Source organism: Canis lupus, chromosome X (genome assembly GCF_011100685.1).
Source record: "Canis lupus familiaris isolate Mischka breed German Shepherd chromosome X, alternate assembly UU_Cfam_GSD_1.0, whole genome shotgun sequence".
NCBI classification, from domain to species: Eukaryota; Metazoa; Chordata; class Mammalia; order Carnivora; family Canidae; genus Canis; species Canis lupus.
The window spans coordinates 91,004,349-91,022,466 of NC_049260.1; the positions used below are offsets into that span (position 1 = coordinate 91,004,349).

General features: G+C 37.9%; 1 protein-coding gene and 1 non-coding gene across 14 annotated transcripts in view; both read right to left on the reverse strand.

The window, feature by feature from the left end:
- The window catches only part of KLHL13 (kelch like family member 13), a 209,917-nt gene that overhangs the window by 178,043 nt on the left and 13,756 nt on the right, over positions 1–18,118 (reverse strand). The window lies entirely within an intron of this gene.
- Positions 1,685–1,821, reverse strand: LOC119868679. The gene has a single exon (XR_005386648.1). It is a non-coding gene; the product is annotated as a U4 spliceosomal RNA (small nuclear RNA).

Genomic DNA, 18,118 nt, shown 5'->3' on the forward strand with positions numbered 1-18,118 from the left:
TGGCAGATAGAACCTTACGAAATGTGTTGCTTACATAATAAGACTTTAAACTCAAAATGACTCCCTGATCCACGGCTACAGAATGGACGTTGTGCTAGCCGGAGCAAAAACATGAATCTTGTAGTACCCTCGTCTCCACCAGAGCTTTTGGGTGACCAGGTGAGTTGTCAGCTAGCAGTAACATTTTGAAAGGAATCTTTTTTTTTCTGAGCACTAGGTCTCAACAGTGGGCATAAAACATTCAGCAAACCATGCTATAAACAGAGGTGCTGTCATCCAGCCTTTGTCATTCCTGTTAGCACAGGCAGAGTAGACTTAGCACAATTCTTAAGGCCCTGGGATTTCCGGAACCATCCATGATGTTGGCTTCAACTTAAAGTCACGGGCTATAGTCGCCTTGAAAACTTAATGCATCGGCCTGTCCTTTGCAGCTTTGAAGCCAGGCGTGGACTCTTCCTCTCTTGCTACAAAAGTCCTGGATAGCATCTTCTTCTAATAGAAGGCTGTCTCATCTACACATCAAAACCTGGTGTGTCGTAGCAGCCTCTTCATTACCCATCCTAGCTAGACCTTCTGGATGGCTTGCTGCAACTTCCACATCAGCACTTGCTGCTTCCCCTTGCACTGTCACATTATACAGATGGCTTTTCCCTTAAACCTCATGAACCAACCTCTCCTGGCTTCGAACTTTTCTCCTGCAGCTTCTTCCTCTCTTGCAGCCTTCATAGAATAGAAGAGTGTTAAGGTCTTGCTCCGGATTAGGTTTTGGCTTAAGGGAATGCTGCGGCTGGTTTGATCTTCTGTCCAGACCACTCAAACTTTCTCTGTATCAGCAGTAGGCTGTTTTGCTTATGTATCATTCATGTAGTCACTGGAGTAGCACTTTTAATTTCCTTCGAGAACTTTCTCTTTGCATTCACAAGGAGGCTAACTGTTTGGTGCAAGATGCCTGGCTTTCAGCCTGTCTCAGCTTATGACAAGCCTTCTTCACTAAGCTTCACCATTTCTATCTAGTGATTTCAAATGAGAGACACATGGCCCCTTTCATTTGAACACTTACAGGCCATTGTAGGGTTGTTAATTTAAATAATTTCAATATTGTGTGTCTTAGGAAATAGGGAGGCCCCAGAAGAAGGAGACTGGAGAACGTGTGGTCAATGGAGCAGTCAGAACACACACAAAATTTATAAATTAAGTTCACCATCTTATATGCATGCATTTCATGATGCTCTAAAACAGTCAGAATAGGAACATCAAAGATCACAGATCACCATAACAAATATAATAATCATGAAAAAGTTTGAAATAGTTCAAGAATTGTCAAAATGTGAAACAGAGACATACAAATGCTTTGTAAAAATGGCACTGACAGACTCAATGCAGGGCTGTCACAAACCTTCAATTTATAAAAACACAATATCTGTGAAGTGCAATAAAAGCAAAGTACAATAAAATGAGGTGTGCCTATATATAAAAATTTACCTTGGGTTAAATAAATTATGAAAAAGTCTAAACCAAGCACTACTGTCTACATTTTTACACTAGGAGCATGACTTTTCAAACTAAAAATCCACAAACTCAAGGATCTTACTCACTTAAAGGGTTTGGAAGTTAGTTTTCTGACTTCTTTCCTTTTCCCTATGTATTCATAGGACAGAACTGAAGTACATTTTTGAATGGAAGTATATTTTTAAATGACTAAATAATTACATTTCACAGAACTTTATCTGACCCTCTTTTATTAGAGCAGTAACTTTCTATTAGCAATAATCGCGCCTCGGATAAACCTCATTGGCTACGATACTGCCACTGCGCAAAGTTGAGCAGTAACTTTCTACCACATTCTATAGTTACTTTTGTCCTTGCCATCCCCCCACCATAATTTTGGAGCAGGCTCTAGGACACAGTCTCCCCTCACTGTACCAGCTAATGGAAAACACAATGGCCTCAAGATCAGGGAATCTGAATTCAAGTGCCACTTCTTTCTAAGTAGTTAACTCACCCAAGTCTGACAACAATCTCTGGGCTTCAGATTCTTCACCTCTCAACTGAGTGGAGTGATATGTATGTTCACATTCGGCTCTGAATATTTCATTATCCTAAGATAAATTTTATCTCTGGGGCCATCAATGGCCCCTTCTAGCAGTATACCTCAACTCTAGGAGCAAAAGAAAGGCTTTGCCACTGCAATTATTTTGAAGCCATGTTCTCTAACTCCTTTAAGAGGAAAACAACAGAAAAGACAAAGTAAAATCACAGTGAGATACTAAGGTACCAAGGAAATTCATTGCTAAAGCAGCAAGTCTTTCAATCAGTCCAATCTATATTTACTGTTTCAGGACATGTAAAACAATAATGTGTGCCAATACAATATGTCTCTAAAGGATTTTAAGAAGAATTATGTGTTTGCTAGTTAACTAATGCTGCAATAACATGCAAGTTTAATCATTACTTAAGCATTATAATTACATTACTAAATTCAGTATGACACTAGTCTTGCACTCTTACTCTAAGATTTTATTCTCTGTGAAATCTGTCATCTATACATCCGTCCTCTTTTATTGCCCTTATCTCAAGGCGTATCTGTTTAATATATGCAAAATTTTAAAGGTGTAACAGACTCTTGAATGGGGGTGTGTGTGATGCCTCTTGAATTAGCACTTTGCCTTCTAAAGAAATGTTGCCTATATAAAGATACCTTTAAACAAGATTACTACTAAAGTAAAATGATGGCATACAAAGCTACTCCAAAATGTCTCAGTCAGGATAAGTCTCCAGGTTCAAATTCTGAGATGTAATTAAACCTTAATAATTAGTAAGATTTCAGAAACACCGAAAATAAGTCAGTCAAACTTCTCCTTTTGAAAAGATGAAGTAGATGTCTTTCTTCCTATTCCTCCTACAAAGTCCAGCCAAAAGCCATGGGTGTTATATACAAAACAAATACAAGAATGCTCTGAAAGGTGGAGAGGAGAGGCAGACTGGCTAGGGAACTCAGGAGCAAGGAACAACATAGTGGTGAGTTTTCTACTAACCTCATATATTCCCGGTGTGAAGCTGAAGCTGAAAACCCAGAAATGACAATGAGCATGAAGGGGGGGAAAAACCCTAAGAAAGGTATGTTCACCTAACCAAATCATCAGGAAAGGGGCAGCTTAGCAGGACAGAACACTTTTAGACAAGAACTGTTCTACTCCAGCCAAACACCACAGAAAAAATCTAACTATCCCCACATCACTAAAGGCTTGGCAGGGAGCCTAAACTTCCACCCTCACAAGGCTGTAATGAGGCACATTAGCCCCTGATGGGGTGGTGTGAGAGGAGGCCGGCTGGAGAGTCAGAATTTGCACATCGTCCAGTGGTAATGTGGCTATCTCCTGCCATTGCACCAGTGGAGACCATGCACAGAGCAGTAACAATGCACTCCTACCCTTTTCAGTCAGGGATGTATCACTGGAGGCCTTATAAGGAACCAGTACTCCCACCTTCACCCATCAGTAATGAAGAACTGACCCCTCAAGCATCAACAGAGGTCAACTGGGGAATGTGAATGTCTAGACCCACCTGGCAATAATGAGGCACCATTGTCCTCAACCCTGACAGAGTGGTGCCAGGAGAAGCTGGGTAAAGCAGAAGGCTTAAATGCAATTCCAAATCTTGTGACATGCTTAAGATGTCCAAGTCTATATCCAAAAAAAAATCACTCATACCAATAATCAAAAGGATCTCAAGCCGAATGACAAAATAAATAAATGTCAACATCAAGATGACAGAGATGTTAACATTATGTGACAAAGATTTTCAAACAGCCATCATAAAAATCCTTGAACAAGCAATTATGAACATGCCCGAAACAAACGAAAAAATGATCTCAGTGAACAGAAATAGAAGTCACAGTAAAGAAATAGAAAATATAAAGATGCATGTAATGGAACTTTTAAAACTAGAAAATACAATAACTGAAATAAAATACTCAGCAGATAGATTCAACAGAAGAATGAAAGGAGAAGAGAATAATCAGTGAACTCAAAGACAGAATAATACTAATTAGCCAACCTAAACAAAAGGGAGAGAAAAAACAAAGAGAACATCAGGATTTGGGGGACTGTAATGTAAGATTTAACATTCATGCCATCAGAGTCCGAGAGGGAGAGAAAAATAGGGTTCAGCTGAAAGAGTTCTCAAAGGAATAATGGTTGGAAACTTACCAAATTTGGCAAAAGAAATAAGCCTACAAATTCAAGAGGCTGTGTGAACCCCAAATTGGGTAAATCTGAAGAAATCTAATCTAATATACACCACAGTCATACTTTTGACAAATAAAAATATCTTGAAATCAGAGACAGAGAAATGCCACCTGACCTACAGGATAGAATAATTCACATGACAGATTTTTCATCAGTAAGCCATGGAGGCCATAAGGAAGGGGCACACAAGATTTTTCGAGTATGGAAAGAAAGGAACTGGCAACCCAGAATCCGATATCCAGCAAAAATATCCTTCAGAAATGAAGGAGAAATCAATGTATTCCCAGATATGGAAAACTCTGAATTTGTTACCAGCAGACCAACTCTAAAAGAAAGGCTAAAGGAGGATGTCTAAACTGAAAGGAAATGATAAAACAAGAAATCTTGCAATATCAGGAAGAAAGAAAGAACATGGTAAGAAAAATATGGGTAAATACAATAGATTTCTTTCCTTCCTTATTGAGTTGTCTAAATTGTGTTTATGAAGATAGGATAGTTCTATATCTTGATGTGGAGGTGGTTACATGCATATACAATGAGACAAAACAGTATAGAATTATAAACACTTTGTACCAATGTCAATTTTTTAGGCTTTGATAAAGTACTACAGTTACATTGGGGAAAACAAGGAGAAGGACACATGATTTCTTTCTGTTCTGTCTTTTCAAGTGCCTGTGAATCAGTAATTATTTCAAAATAAAGTTTAAAAAAAAAAACAAAATAAAGTTTTTTAAAAGTCTAATTAAAATCAAGGTATTTCCTAATTAATACTGAGGCAATTCAAAACAAATCCTATCAATAAGAGGTAAGGCAAAATCATTCAAAGCCTGGTGGTTAATTTTTGTCATTTTCTTTAGTTATTTGTCCAAGTACTTGACAACAATAACAAGTAATTTACCTGACAAAAATGTCCCCTATTCTTTGATAGCTATTAAGTTGCTGATGTTGTCACCTACCTCATTCTTTTGATGTTTTTTCTTCTATAGATGTTTGCTTTAAATAAAATAGCTGGAAAAAATTTAAACTAACAGCCAAGATTCTTTTGAAAATCAAATTATACTATTTATATAAAATAATAATAGCTAGCATTCAGTGGACCTTAAAATTTTGTAGGTACTGTGCTAAACACTTGCATGCATTATTTTATTCTTTTCACAGATTTATTTGCTTATTTTTGAGAGAGAGGGGGCAGGGGAAGGGGCACAAGAAGAGGGAGAGAGACAATCTTCAGCAGACACCCTGCTGAGTGGAGAACCTGATGCAGGGCTTACCTCAAGACTCCAAGAATGACCAGAGCCGAAATCAAGACTCAGATGGCTAACCCACTTAGCCACCCAGGCATCCTTATTTGATTCCTATAAAATTCTTTGTTTTTTCCATTTGAGACAAGGCAACCATAACCCAATGAAATTAAGTAACTTGCTTATTAACACGCAAGTAGCAAGTGGAAGTCTAATTTTAAGTCAGGCTTAGAGCTAATACACTTAACTGCTACTATAATTCTTAAGACTACAATGATTAAGTACGATTTTATGTAATACATAGGCAGCCTGTGTGCTGATGTTTATTGAAAGATTCCTATTAAATAATATACTGCAAATTATTTTAAGTATTCCAATTAGTATTTCAATCACATTGGGAACTAGAACAAATGAATTTTTAAAAATACATTATAGCTAGGAGATCATGAGAACTGATTTTATGTCTTAAAGGCATATTCAATAGCATGACTTTCCTACAATAACAAGTCTTATAATAGTATATGATGCTGAAACTAGCTGTTAATGGATTTTCATGTTTTTATAAAGGCATAAGAAGCTTATAATGGGCTAAAGTTTACCAAATTTTCTAACACAGTAGGGGGTGAGGGGTCAGAGGAAAAATATACTCTTTTATTTGTGAAAATGCTTTTAATTTTCGAAAGCCAACATACAGTTAACTTTAAATCATGCTGAAGTACAAAACTACTATAGAATATGTATTGACACTTTTAATTGTACAACATCTGAAACAAACATTTTTTGGGTAAGCTTCCTAAAATGTTTCATAAATATGCTAGGCTCAAATAAACACAGCTTAAATGAACCTTCATTTAACTGGATTTTTCCCTGTAATTCTTAGGAGAAAGATAAATATCAAACTCTTCTCATAGAGGACCTTAAAAAATGATTAAGTATTCAATATATGTTTCTGAAGCTATAAACTTAGACTTTTTTGAAAGCCTACATTAAGCCCATCTACAGATCCCTTCACAGACACACATATATTGCCCTTAAAGAAGTACACTCATCCCTAACCATATAAATATTTTCCATTTTTAGATAAAGTGAGTATATATCTCTATTGTTCTCTCTTTGCTTCTGTTTTGCACCAAAGTACAATATTCCATTCTAGTTTCCTAAGAAAACATTTTTAAACAAAAATAGTTTCCAAATGCATTGAGAGGTTCATGCCACTTCATGTTAATTGGCTGGACTGGCAAAAGAGCAAGGCCTGGTGCTGCAGCTGCTACCACATTCTCAGTTACTTCCGGAATTTGTACAGCTTAATAGTGTGACGTGAGAGTTTATGCAATTATCTACAGTATGTCACGTCATGACTAATATATGCACGTTATAATATTACAAACTTGCTGCTTGGGCTTACTTTTTCCATTAAGAAAAAAGCAGACATGTTAATTATCACAGGAACTCCTGCTGTTTCATATTTTTGCCATCGAGCAAAAACTTTGGAATCCACTAAGTTAATGTTTTTTAGTCAGCATGTTAGACAATGTGCCAGTTTCACGACCCATTTAGCCTTCAACTCAGTCCACCTACCAGTCAAATAAAACATGCAAAAATCATTTTCATTATATCAGTCACCAACTCAAAAAGTGCCAGTGGTTTCCTTCTGCAGTATGGTATTCAAGTCCCTCCATTTTCTGACTCTATTTTTCTCCTCTCTCTTGTTAGTAAATACCATTCAATGGAACAGATCCCAACAGTCACCTATAAATTCTTATATGTGCACTTTTTTAAGGGGGGAGAGGTAAAGTGAGAGGGAATGAGAGAACCTTTTTTTTTAAAGATTTTATTTATTTATTCATGAGACAGAGAGAGAGAGAGAGAGGCAGAGATAATAGGCAAAGGGAGAAGCAGGCTCCCTATGGGGAGCCTGATATGGGACTCAATCCTATGACCCCAGGATTACGACCTGAGCCAAAGGCAGATGCTCAAACACTGAGCCACCCAGGAGCCCCAGAAGGAGAGAACCTTAAGCAGGCTCCATGCCCAGCAAGGAGTCTTACACAGAACTCGATCTTATGACCCTGAGATCATAACCTGAGCCAAAATCAAGAGTCAGAGGCTTAACTGACTGAGCCACCCCAGGCATCCCTTATATGTGTACTTTTATTCACACATTGCCTACATCTAAAATATCCTCTCATATCAAAATCCTTCCCAGCCATCAATACTCACCTCTAAACCTAAGGCTATGGTTGAACCTACCTTGACCAGTTCAGCCTTCTCTACTCTTTGGGCACTTTTTGTCAATCACATTTTTCACGTCTGTACATATCATCTACCCAATGACACTGCAAGCTCCTTGAACACAGAGGCCCTTGAGCAAGTGATTTAACTTTTTCCTCTCCAATATATTATATACCTTTCTAAAAGCAGTAGGGTTGGAATAGATGATACCTAGGGCTCCCTCTTGCTCTGAAATTCTACACATCTATTTTTTGCATCTCCTATAATGTGTATATGTTTTAGTCATCTGATAAATATTTCAAGCTATTTTATTTTACCAATGCCTATTATAAACTGACCCAGTCCTGGCTACTGAGTAATATTCTAAGTACGGCAATTTCCAAATGACAAAAGAGCTCCCAGCTTAATCAGCCACAATTAGTAAGCTAAATAGCCATTCACTCATTTTCTCACTCAACAAACAGTAGTAAAACATCAGGATCAGGTATCATAGCAGACAACATAGAGGTGACTGACCTGGCCCTTGTCCCTCAGTGGGAGACACAGGGAAGTAAAAGCACTCCTTGTAATAAAGATCACAAAAGAAAGACACATATGATACTATAAAAATATATGAAAGAGACAATGAGCAGCAGCTGTGAAATAGAAGAGGCTCAAGGAAATGTTCCCAGGACGGGTGACAACTAAACTCCTGAAGAACAAAAAGTAGACATCATTTCAGGAAAAGTTGCAATTACAAAAGTATGAGGGCAATAGTTGGCAGAAGTGCAATTTAGAATGCAACATTAGGAGGGCTGAGAGAGGAGCTAGAGGGAGAGTCAGGAGCCAAAATCTGTCATGCTGACAAGTTTGGATTCTAATTCTAAAGCAACTGGGTACCCAATATTTATGAAAATAATATTCCCAGAGAAATCACAAAATTTGATGTGAGAGTGTACAGCAGAGACTGTGAGTTGCCCCCCAATACCTTTTCTTTCCTTCTAATAAAATAATATTAACTGGGCACATGGCCACATAGTTAAGGACCACATTTTCCAGACTCCCTTATAGCTAGGTGTCACCACAGGACTAAGGTCTGGCCAGTGGGATATATGAGAAATGGATATACACAAACTGTTAAGCTATATCCTTAAGTGGAAGGAGTGTCTTATCTCCTGCCCCTTCTGCCATCCCTTTGGTTAGAATAAGAATGTGATATTGAGTTAAAGCAGCCAGCTCTAATCACAACATGGAAGATGCTCTTTGAGGATAGCAGGACAAGACAGAAAGAGCCTAATAACTGAGGAGCTGCCATCCAACCCTGATGTGGGAAAGAACAAGCTTGTTTAAGGCACTGCATTTGGGGGCCTTTGTTACAGCAGATAACTTCTATCTACATGACTATGCAGTGGAATTTAAAACTGGATCTGAAGGACTCCAGAAATGCTCATACTTACCAATAACACCAAACAATAAAAAAGTAGTTCTAAAAATAAATGAATAGACAGATAAGGAGTTCTAGAATTCCCATCTTTCAAGTTTTAGTGAGCATGTACAGGTTATCAGAATGTCATTATGTTAAAACAATGCTAAGTAGAGTAAACATGAAGAGAAGGCAAAAAATGGGTTGTCAGCATGAATTACAGACCTATATAATGTGGTCAGGACAGTACAGCAATGGGCTCATGTTAATTCATGGTTTTAAAAAAGTAGTTCTGTTGGGGGAGGCACAGTTGGTTATGTGTCTGCCTTTGGCTTGGGTCATGATGCCAGGGGTCCTGGGATCGAGCCCCACATCAGGCCCCCTGCTCAGTGGGGAGTGTGCTTCTTCTCCCTCTGCCCCTTCCTCTCTCATTCTCTCTATCTCTCTCTAATAAATCAGTAAAAAAAATCTGTAAAAAGGAATAAAAAGTGGTTCTGCTGGGGCACCTCAGTTAAGAATCTAACTCTTGATTTCAGCTCAGGGTCGTGAGATGGAGCCCCCACATCAGGCTCCTTGCTGGGCACAGAGTCTGCTCAAGATTCTTTCTTTCCTTCTCCCTCTACCTCTTCCCCCTCCCTCTCTAATTTTTTTTAAAGTGATTCTGTTAACTAAAACCCAAAACCCAAACTAACCAACAAAAATCTTCAGAGGCACAGGTCTAACCAAATCATGGAAATGTCAGACAAATGGTTAAGACTTCAGTACCTATGGAAGTAACATTTTTCTTTTTTTTTTTAATTTTTATTTACGTATGATAGTAACAGAGAGAGAGAGAGAGAGAGAGAGGCAGAGACACAGGCAGAGGGAGAAGCAGGCTCCATGCACCGGAAGCCCGACATGGGATTCGATCCCAGGTCTCCAGGATCACGCCCTGGGCCAAAGGCAGGCGCCAAACCGCTGCGCCACCCAGGGATCCCGGAAGTAACATTTTTCAAACAGGCAGGACCATTAGGTGCCTGTCACGTCATACTATGTCATGGAAATTACCTATTCTTATACAAATCCTTTGGCAGCTTGTATTTCCACTATTTCTGCAGTTGGAAATTAAATGACGATGGTCACAACCATGATCTTACAGTCTCCATTAAGTTACTGGAAAGGGATATAGATAACAATCAAGAAGGTACTTGGGGGCACACAAGGATTAAACAAGGGTTTCTAACTAAGGGCAGCACTTCAGCTTGATGGAGCTAGAGACCAGCTTTCCTTTTCCTCCTTATAGTTATGACTCCATACACCAAGAGTCAAGGAAGATGTGCTAGACCTTCTAAGGCCTTTCTGCAGAATTTGAGAAGAACAAAGAAAATGAATGGGATCCTGTGACTGTCTCTGGGAGTAAGAGTAGGTTTTTGCCTTGTTCACCTCTACAGCCTCAGGACATGGGTCAGAAGGTGCTCGCTAATTTTTCTTGAATGAATTTACATGAAATAACTCATTTCCTCTCATCAGAGAGTGTTGCCCTATATAGTAAGGCTAATTAAAGCCAGCGAAAGTCCTTTATATGCAGGGAAAGCAGATTCATCCTTAACACAGGTAAACAGATCTAACCCACACACAGTCACTTAGAGCCATTCTCAACTCTTACGGAGTCTACATCATTTTGGGCACTAAATTAAGCAGAAAATCAAACTACTGTGACGTTTATGAGAATAATGTAATGGGTTCATTTTTTAATATCAGTGAATGATATCTCAAGTCATAGAAAACTGGTTATTTCCATCACTCTCAATCTTCTCTTCTAAATGAGTGATACTTTCTCATTGTCACAATGGCCCTCTTAAGCCAGACAAGTTTGGCTTGTCTTAAATCAGCAGATTTCTGACCCCTTTCCATATAGCCCACTATCATAATGGCCTAATAAACAAAATTAGCAATGAAAAAAGGCAGCATCAAAATAGACATCGAAACTCCTAAATCAAGCATCCTTTTTTTTTTAACTTCACAGTATCTCATATCCTAGGTGACTCTAGGTGATGTGAACTATTAATCTCTATGATAAAGATGCACTTCCACCTAATTAATCATAAAGGTATAGTTTTCCTCTTCTGGTGACAGCAGTGCACCTTGTCTAATTCTATCCTACCCACTAGCTGCAAGATCATGACAACATCACCACACATGATGAACACAGAATCCATTTAAGGAAATAAAAAATATATTCAGGGAAGAGTAGGAGGATCCTGAGCTCACCTCTTCCCACAGACACACTGAGGCTTCAACTACATAAAATGCAACATACTCTGAAAATGACCTAAGGACTATAAGAACAGCTCTTCCACAGCTAGAGTAAACAGCTGTGGAAAAAAGAGCAGGAAGGGCAGAGATGTGCTCTGTAAACAAACACCTGGCACTTTGACCCAGAAGTGGAAGGGATGCCACAGGATTACAGGTCCTGCCTGAGGAAAAGAGGGACCAGGCCCCACACTGGGCACCCCACCCTGAGGACCTGCATTGGAAAAACAATTCCCAAAAATATGTCTAGCTTTGCAAACTAGTGGGGTTTAACTCTGAGGAAGTCAGGGGCTATCTGGAAATGATACTCCTTTCTCCAAGGGTCACTATAATAGATCATTCCAACTCAGAGTTACTCCCTAATAATTGACTGGTTTTAGGGAATGTGGTGAGGGGACAGGGACCTGTAGTTTTCTCCAGGAATGGAAGTGCTGTTGGATGCTATTTTTCTTGGCCTCCTTCAGCCTAGTTGGCCAGATGCTGGCAGGAGCCAGTTCTGACACTCACCATTTGCCTTAATACCACCACTCACCTGGTCCCAGCATGCATCCCAGGCCCAACCCACTCAACCCATTCATTCTGGAAGATACAAGTACAGAGCACTCCCTAACCCACCACATCTGTCAGGCAGACCCAGTTAAGACTGCCAATCCCCCTCAAAGTGACAACTGCTCCACCACACCCAGCGCACTTAGTCCCGGCCCGAACCAGCACACCTCCAAAGCAACACTTTTTCTAGAAAGGAGGGGACCAGCTCTGCCCATCAGCAAGCCCATAGCAGCCACAGCAGCAGCCCACAACCATCAGGAGAAATAAGGAGTAGTCAAAGATAGTAAAATTATACCTATAAAAATTAGTAAAGTGATATACAAAAATGAAAAGATATAAAATATGAGGTCATACACATAAAATGTGGTTGGGAGGGATAAAAATATAGTATTTTTAGAATGTGTTTGCAGTTAAGAAACTGTCAACTTAATATTGACTGTTATATACACAGGATGTTATATGGGAACCTCATGGTAAAAGCTAAAATCTATAAGAGATACACAAAAAAAAAAAACCCCAAATGTAACCCAGAGAAAATCATCAAATCACAAGGGAAGACAGCAAGAGAAAAAAACAATGGAGAAGAACTACAAAAACAACCAAAAAACAAATAACAAAATGGCAATTAGTACATACATATTAATAAATACTTTATGGGGTGTGTGGGTGGTTCAGTCAGTTAAGCATGACTCTTGACTTTTGCTCAGATCATGATTGTGGGATCATGCCCCGTATCAGGCTCTGCCCTGGGTGTGTAGCTTCTTGGGTTTCTCTCTCCCCCTCTCTCTCTCTGCCCCTCCCATTCCCCCCTCACATGTGCTCTAAGAATAATAATAATAACTTTATTTTAATTTTTTAAAAGATTTTATTTTTATGTAATCTCTACACCCAACATGAGTCTTGAACTTACAACCCTGAGATCAAGATTTGCACACTACACCAAATGAGCCAGCCAGGGGCTCCCAATAATTACTTTAAATGTAAATCGGATAAATGCTATAATCAAAAGACATAGGGTGACTGAATGGATAAAAAAAAACAATACCCACCTATATACTGCCTGGATGAGACATAAAAACACATACAGACTGAAAGTGAAAGGGATGAAGAAATATATTCCATGCAAATGGAACAAAAAACAAGCTGAGGTAATAATACTTAGACAAAATACACTTTAAAACATAGACTGTAACAAGACACAAAGGAGGGAATTACATAATGATAAAAGGGTCAATCCAACAAGAAGATATAACAGCTGTAAATATATATTCACCCAACATAAGAGCATTGATATATGTAAAGCACATATTAACAGACATAAGAAGTGAATACTATACATAATACTATACCTAATACTATAATAGTAGGGGACTTAACAGTCCACTTACATCCATGGATGATAATCCAGACAGAAAATCAATAAGGGAAGAGTGGCAGTGAGTGACACATTAGACCAGATGGACAGATACATACAGAACATTCCATCTAAAGATAGTAAAATACACAATATTTTCAAATGGACATGGAACACTCTCCAAGATAGATAACATGTTAGCCAACAAAACAAGCCTTAATAAATTTTAAAAGATTAAAATCATATCCAGCATTCTTTCTGAAAACAATGGTATGAAAGTAAATATAAATTATAAGAAAAAAAAACCTCAAAAAAAAACACAAAGATGTGGAGGCTACATGCTATTAAACAACCAATGGTCAACAAAAAAATCAAAGAGGAAATCAGAAAATACCTGGAGACAAACGAAAATGGAAGTACAACGGTTCAAAATCTTTGAGACACAAGGAAAAAAGTTCAGAGAAAGTTTATTATGATACAGGCCTGTCTCAAGAAACAAAATCTCAGATAAACTGTCTAACGTTATACCTAAAGGAACTAGAAAATGGAGAAGAAACAAGGCCCAAAGGGAAAAAGAAGTAAATAACAAAGATAAGAACAGAAATGAATACGGACTAAAAACACAACATAAAAGATCAATAGAGCCAAGAGCTTGAACCTTGAAAAGATAAGCAAAATCGATAAATCCATAGCCAGACTCATCAAGAAAAATAGGAGAGGGCTCAAGTAAATAAAATCAGAAATGAAAGAGAAGTTACAACTGGAACCACAGAAACACCAAGGATTATGAGACTGCTACAAAAAATTATACACCAACAGGGATCCCTGGGTGGCGCAGCGGTTTGGCGCCTGCCTTTGGCCCAGGGCGCGATCCTGGAGACCCAGGATCGAATCCCACGTCAGGCTCCCGGTGCATGGAGCCTGCTTCTCCCTCTGCCTGTGTCTCTGCCTCTCTCTCTCTCTCTCACTGTGTGCCTATCATAAAAAAAAAAAATTATACACCAACAAACTGGAGAAACTAGAAGAGATGGATAAAGTCCTAGAAACACACAATTGTCCAAGACTGAATCAGGAAGAAACAGAAAATCTGAATGGACCAATTACTAATAAATCGAAAGAATAATAAAATAAAGCTCCCAACAAATAAAAATCCAAGACCAGACAGCTTCATACATGAATTCTCTCTAACATTTAAAGCTAGTTAAAAGCTATCCTTCTCAAACAATTCCAGAAAACAGAAGAGCAAGGAATGCTTCTAAATTCATTCTATGAGGCCAGCATTACCCTGATAACAAAACTAGACAAAGAAACTACAAAAAAATAAAATTATAGAATAATGTCCCTGATGAACACAGATTTAAAAATCTTCAACAAATTTTAACCAATGAGATTAAACAATACATTAAAGGGATCGTTCACCACAACAAATGGAATTTGTTTCAGAGATACAAGGATTGTTCAATATCTACAAATCAACCAATGTGATATACCACATTAATAAAATGAAAGGTACAAATCACATGATCATCTCAATGGATGCAGAAAAAGCATATGAAAATTTCAACATTTGTTCAAGATAAAAACTCAACAGCATGTGTTCAGAGTGAACATATCTCAACATTAAAAAGGCCATATATGACAAACCAGGAGATAAGATCATACTCAATAGTAAAAAGCTCAAGTCTCTTCTTCTGAGATCAGGAATAAACAGGGAATTTCATTCTTGCCATTTTTATTATATATAGTACTGGAAGCCCTAGCTGCAGCAATCAGGCAAGAAAAAAAGTAACCAAAGTGGTAAGAAAGAAGTAAAATTGTTACTATTTGCAGATGACATGATACTATATATAGAAAACCATAAAGATCAGACCAAAATCTATTAGACCTAATAAATGAACTCAGTAAAGTTGCGGGATACAAAATTAATATACAGAAATCTGCTGCATTTTCATATACTAATAATGAACTAGTAGAAAGAAAAATTAAGAAAACAATCTCATTTACAATTGTATCAAAAAAATAATGCCTAAGAATAAATGTAACCAAGGAAATGACAGGCATATACTCTAAAAACTATAAGACCAGGATGAAAGAAACTGAAGACTACGCAAATGAATGGAAAGATACACCATGATCATGGATTGGAAGAATACTGTTAAAATATTCATACTATGGATAAAGAATATTTGGTATATGTATACAATGGAATATTACTCAGCCATTAGAAATGACAAATACCCACCATTTGCTTCGACGTGGATGGAACTGGACGGTATTATGCTGAGTGAAATAAGTCAATCAGAAAAGGACAAACATTATATGGTCTCATTCATTTGGGGAATATAAAAATTAGTGAAAGGGAATAAAGGGAAAGGAGAGAAAATGAGTGAAAATATCAGTGAGGGTGACAAAACATGAAAGACACCTAACTCTGGGAAACAAACCAGGGGTAGTGGAAAGGGAAGTGGGTGGGGGGGTTGCGGTGACTGGGTGATGGGCACTGAGGGGGGCACTTGGCGGGATGAGCACTGGGTGTTATGCTAAATGTTGGCAAATTGAACTCCAATAAAAAAATTTTTTAAAATACTCATACTAAGCAAAGCAATCTACAGATTCAATGCAGAACCTATCAAAAGACCAATAGTAATTTTCACAGAACTCAAATAATCCTAAACTTTGAATGGAACCACAAAAGATTTTGAATAGCCAAAGCAATTTTAAGAAAAAAAGAACAGGGCAACCTGGGTGGCTCAGTGGTTTAGCGCCGCCTTCGGCCCAGGGCATGACCCTAGAGGCCCGGGATGAAGTCCCACGTCAGGCTCCCTGTATGGAGCCTGCTTCTCTCTCTGCCTATGTCTCTGCCTCTCTGTGTCTCTCATGAATAACTGAATAAAATCTTTAAAAACAAAATAAAAAGAAAAAAAGGACAAAGTTGGAGGTATCAAAATAAAAATCTGCAAAGGAAAGAATCAACAAAACTAAAAGCCAACCTACAGAATGGGAGAAGGTATTTGCAAATGACCTATCTGACAAAGGATGAGTATCCAAAATATATAAATAAAACTAAGCATCCAAAAACTGAATAATCCAATTAATAATGGGCAGAAGATATGAATAGACATTGTTCCAAAGAAGATATACAGATGGCCAATAGACACATTAAAAGATGTTCAACATCACTTATCAAGGAAATGAAAATCAAAACTACAATGAGCTATCACCTCATACCAGTATGGAGGTTCCTCAAAAAGTTAAAAATAGATCTACCATACAATGCAGTAATTGCACTACTAGGTATTTACCCAAATACAGAAGTACTAATTCAAAGCAATACATGCACCCTGATGTTTATAGCAGCAATATCTACAAAAGCCAAATTATGGAAATAGCCTAAGTGTCCACTGACTAATGAATGGATCAAGATGTGGTGTCTATACATGCACATACACACACACACACACACACACACACTGGAATATTACACAGCCATAAAAAGAATGAAATCTTTCCATTTGCAATAATGTGGATGGAACTAGAGTGTATTATGCTATGTCAAATAAGTCAGAGAAAAACAAATACCATATGATCTCACTCATATGTGGTATTTACAAAATGAAACAGATGAGCAAAGGGAAAAAAAGAGAGTAGCAAACAGAAACAGACTCTTAACTATAGAGAACAAAGTGAGGGTTACCTGGGAGAGTTGGGGAGGGATGGGTGAAATAGATGATGATGATTAAGGAGTGCACTTGTGATGAGCACCAGGTATTGTATGGAAGTGTTGAATCACTGCATTGCACACCTAAAACTAATATTACACTGCATGTTAACTAACTGGAATTTAAATTAAAACTAAAAAAAACAAACAAACAAAGCTGGAGGAATCACAATCCCAGATTTCAAACAGTTCTACAAAGCTATAGTAATTAAAACAGAATGGTACTGGTACACAAGCAAAGAAAGACACAGGACTGATGTAACAGAATAAAGAGCCCAGAAATAACCCATACTTATAAGGTCAATTAAGACAAAGGAGGCAAGCATATATAATCAAAGAAAGACAGTCTCTTTAATAAATGGTGCTGGGAAAATTGAACATGCAAAAGAATGAGACTATGCCATAGTACAACAAATTCAAAATGGACTAAAGACCTAAATATAAGACCTGAAACCATAAATCTCCTAAAAGAAAAATAGGTAGCAAACACTTTTTAAAAAAAAAAGATTTATTTATTTGAGAGAGAAAAAGAGAATGGGTGGGGGGAGGGGCAAAGAGAAACAAGCAGACACCCTGTTGAGCATAGAGCTGATACTGGGCTTGATCCCTGGACCCTGAGATCATGACCTGAGCTGAAGACAGATCCTTAACTGACTGAGCCACTCAGGTGCCCCCAGTAGCAAACTCACAGACGTTCGTTTTAGCACTGTTTTCCCCGATCAGTCTCTTCAGGAAAGGAAAACAAAAGGTAAATACGCTACTGGAACTACATCAAACTAAAAAGCTTTTGAACAGTGAAGGAAACCATCAACAAAACAAATAGGAGATGTGCCAAATGGGTAAAGATATTTGTAAGTGGCATATCCAATAAGAGGTTAATATCCAAAATACATAAAGAACTCATATAACCCAACATCGAAAAGATATGTAATCTGATTAAAAATGGGCAGAGAACTTGAATCGACTTTTTTCCAAAGATATACAGATAACTAACAGACACATGAAAAGATGCTCAACATCACTAATCATCCGGGAAATGCAAATCAAGGTAAGATAGTATCTCACATCAGTCAGAAAGACTGG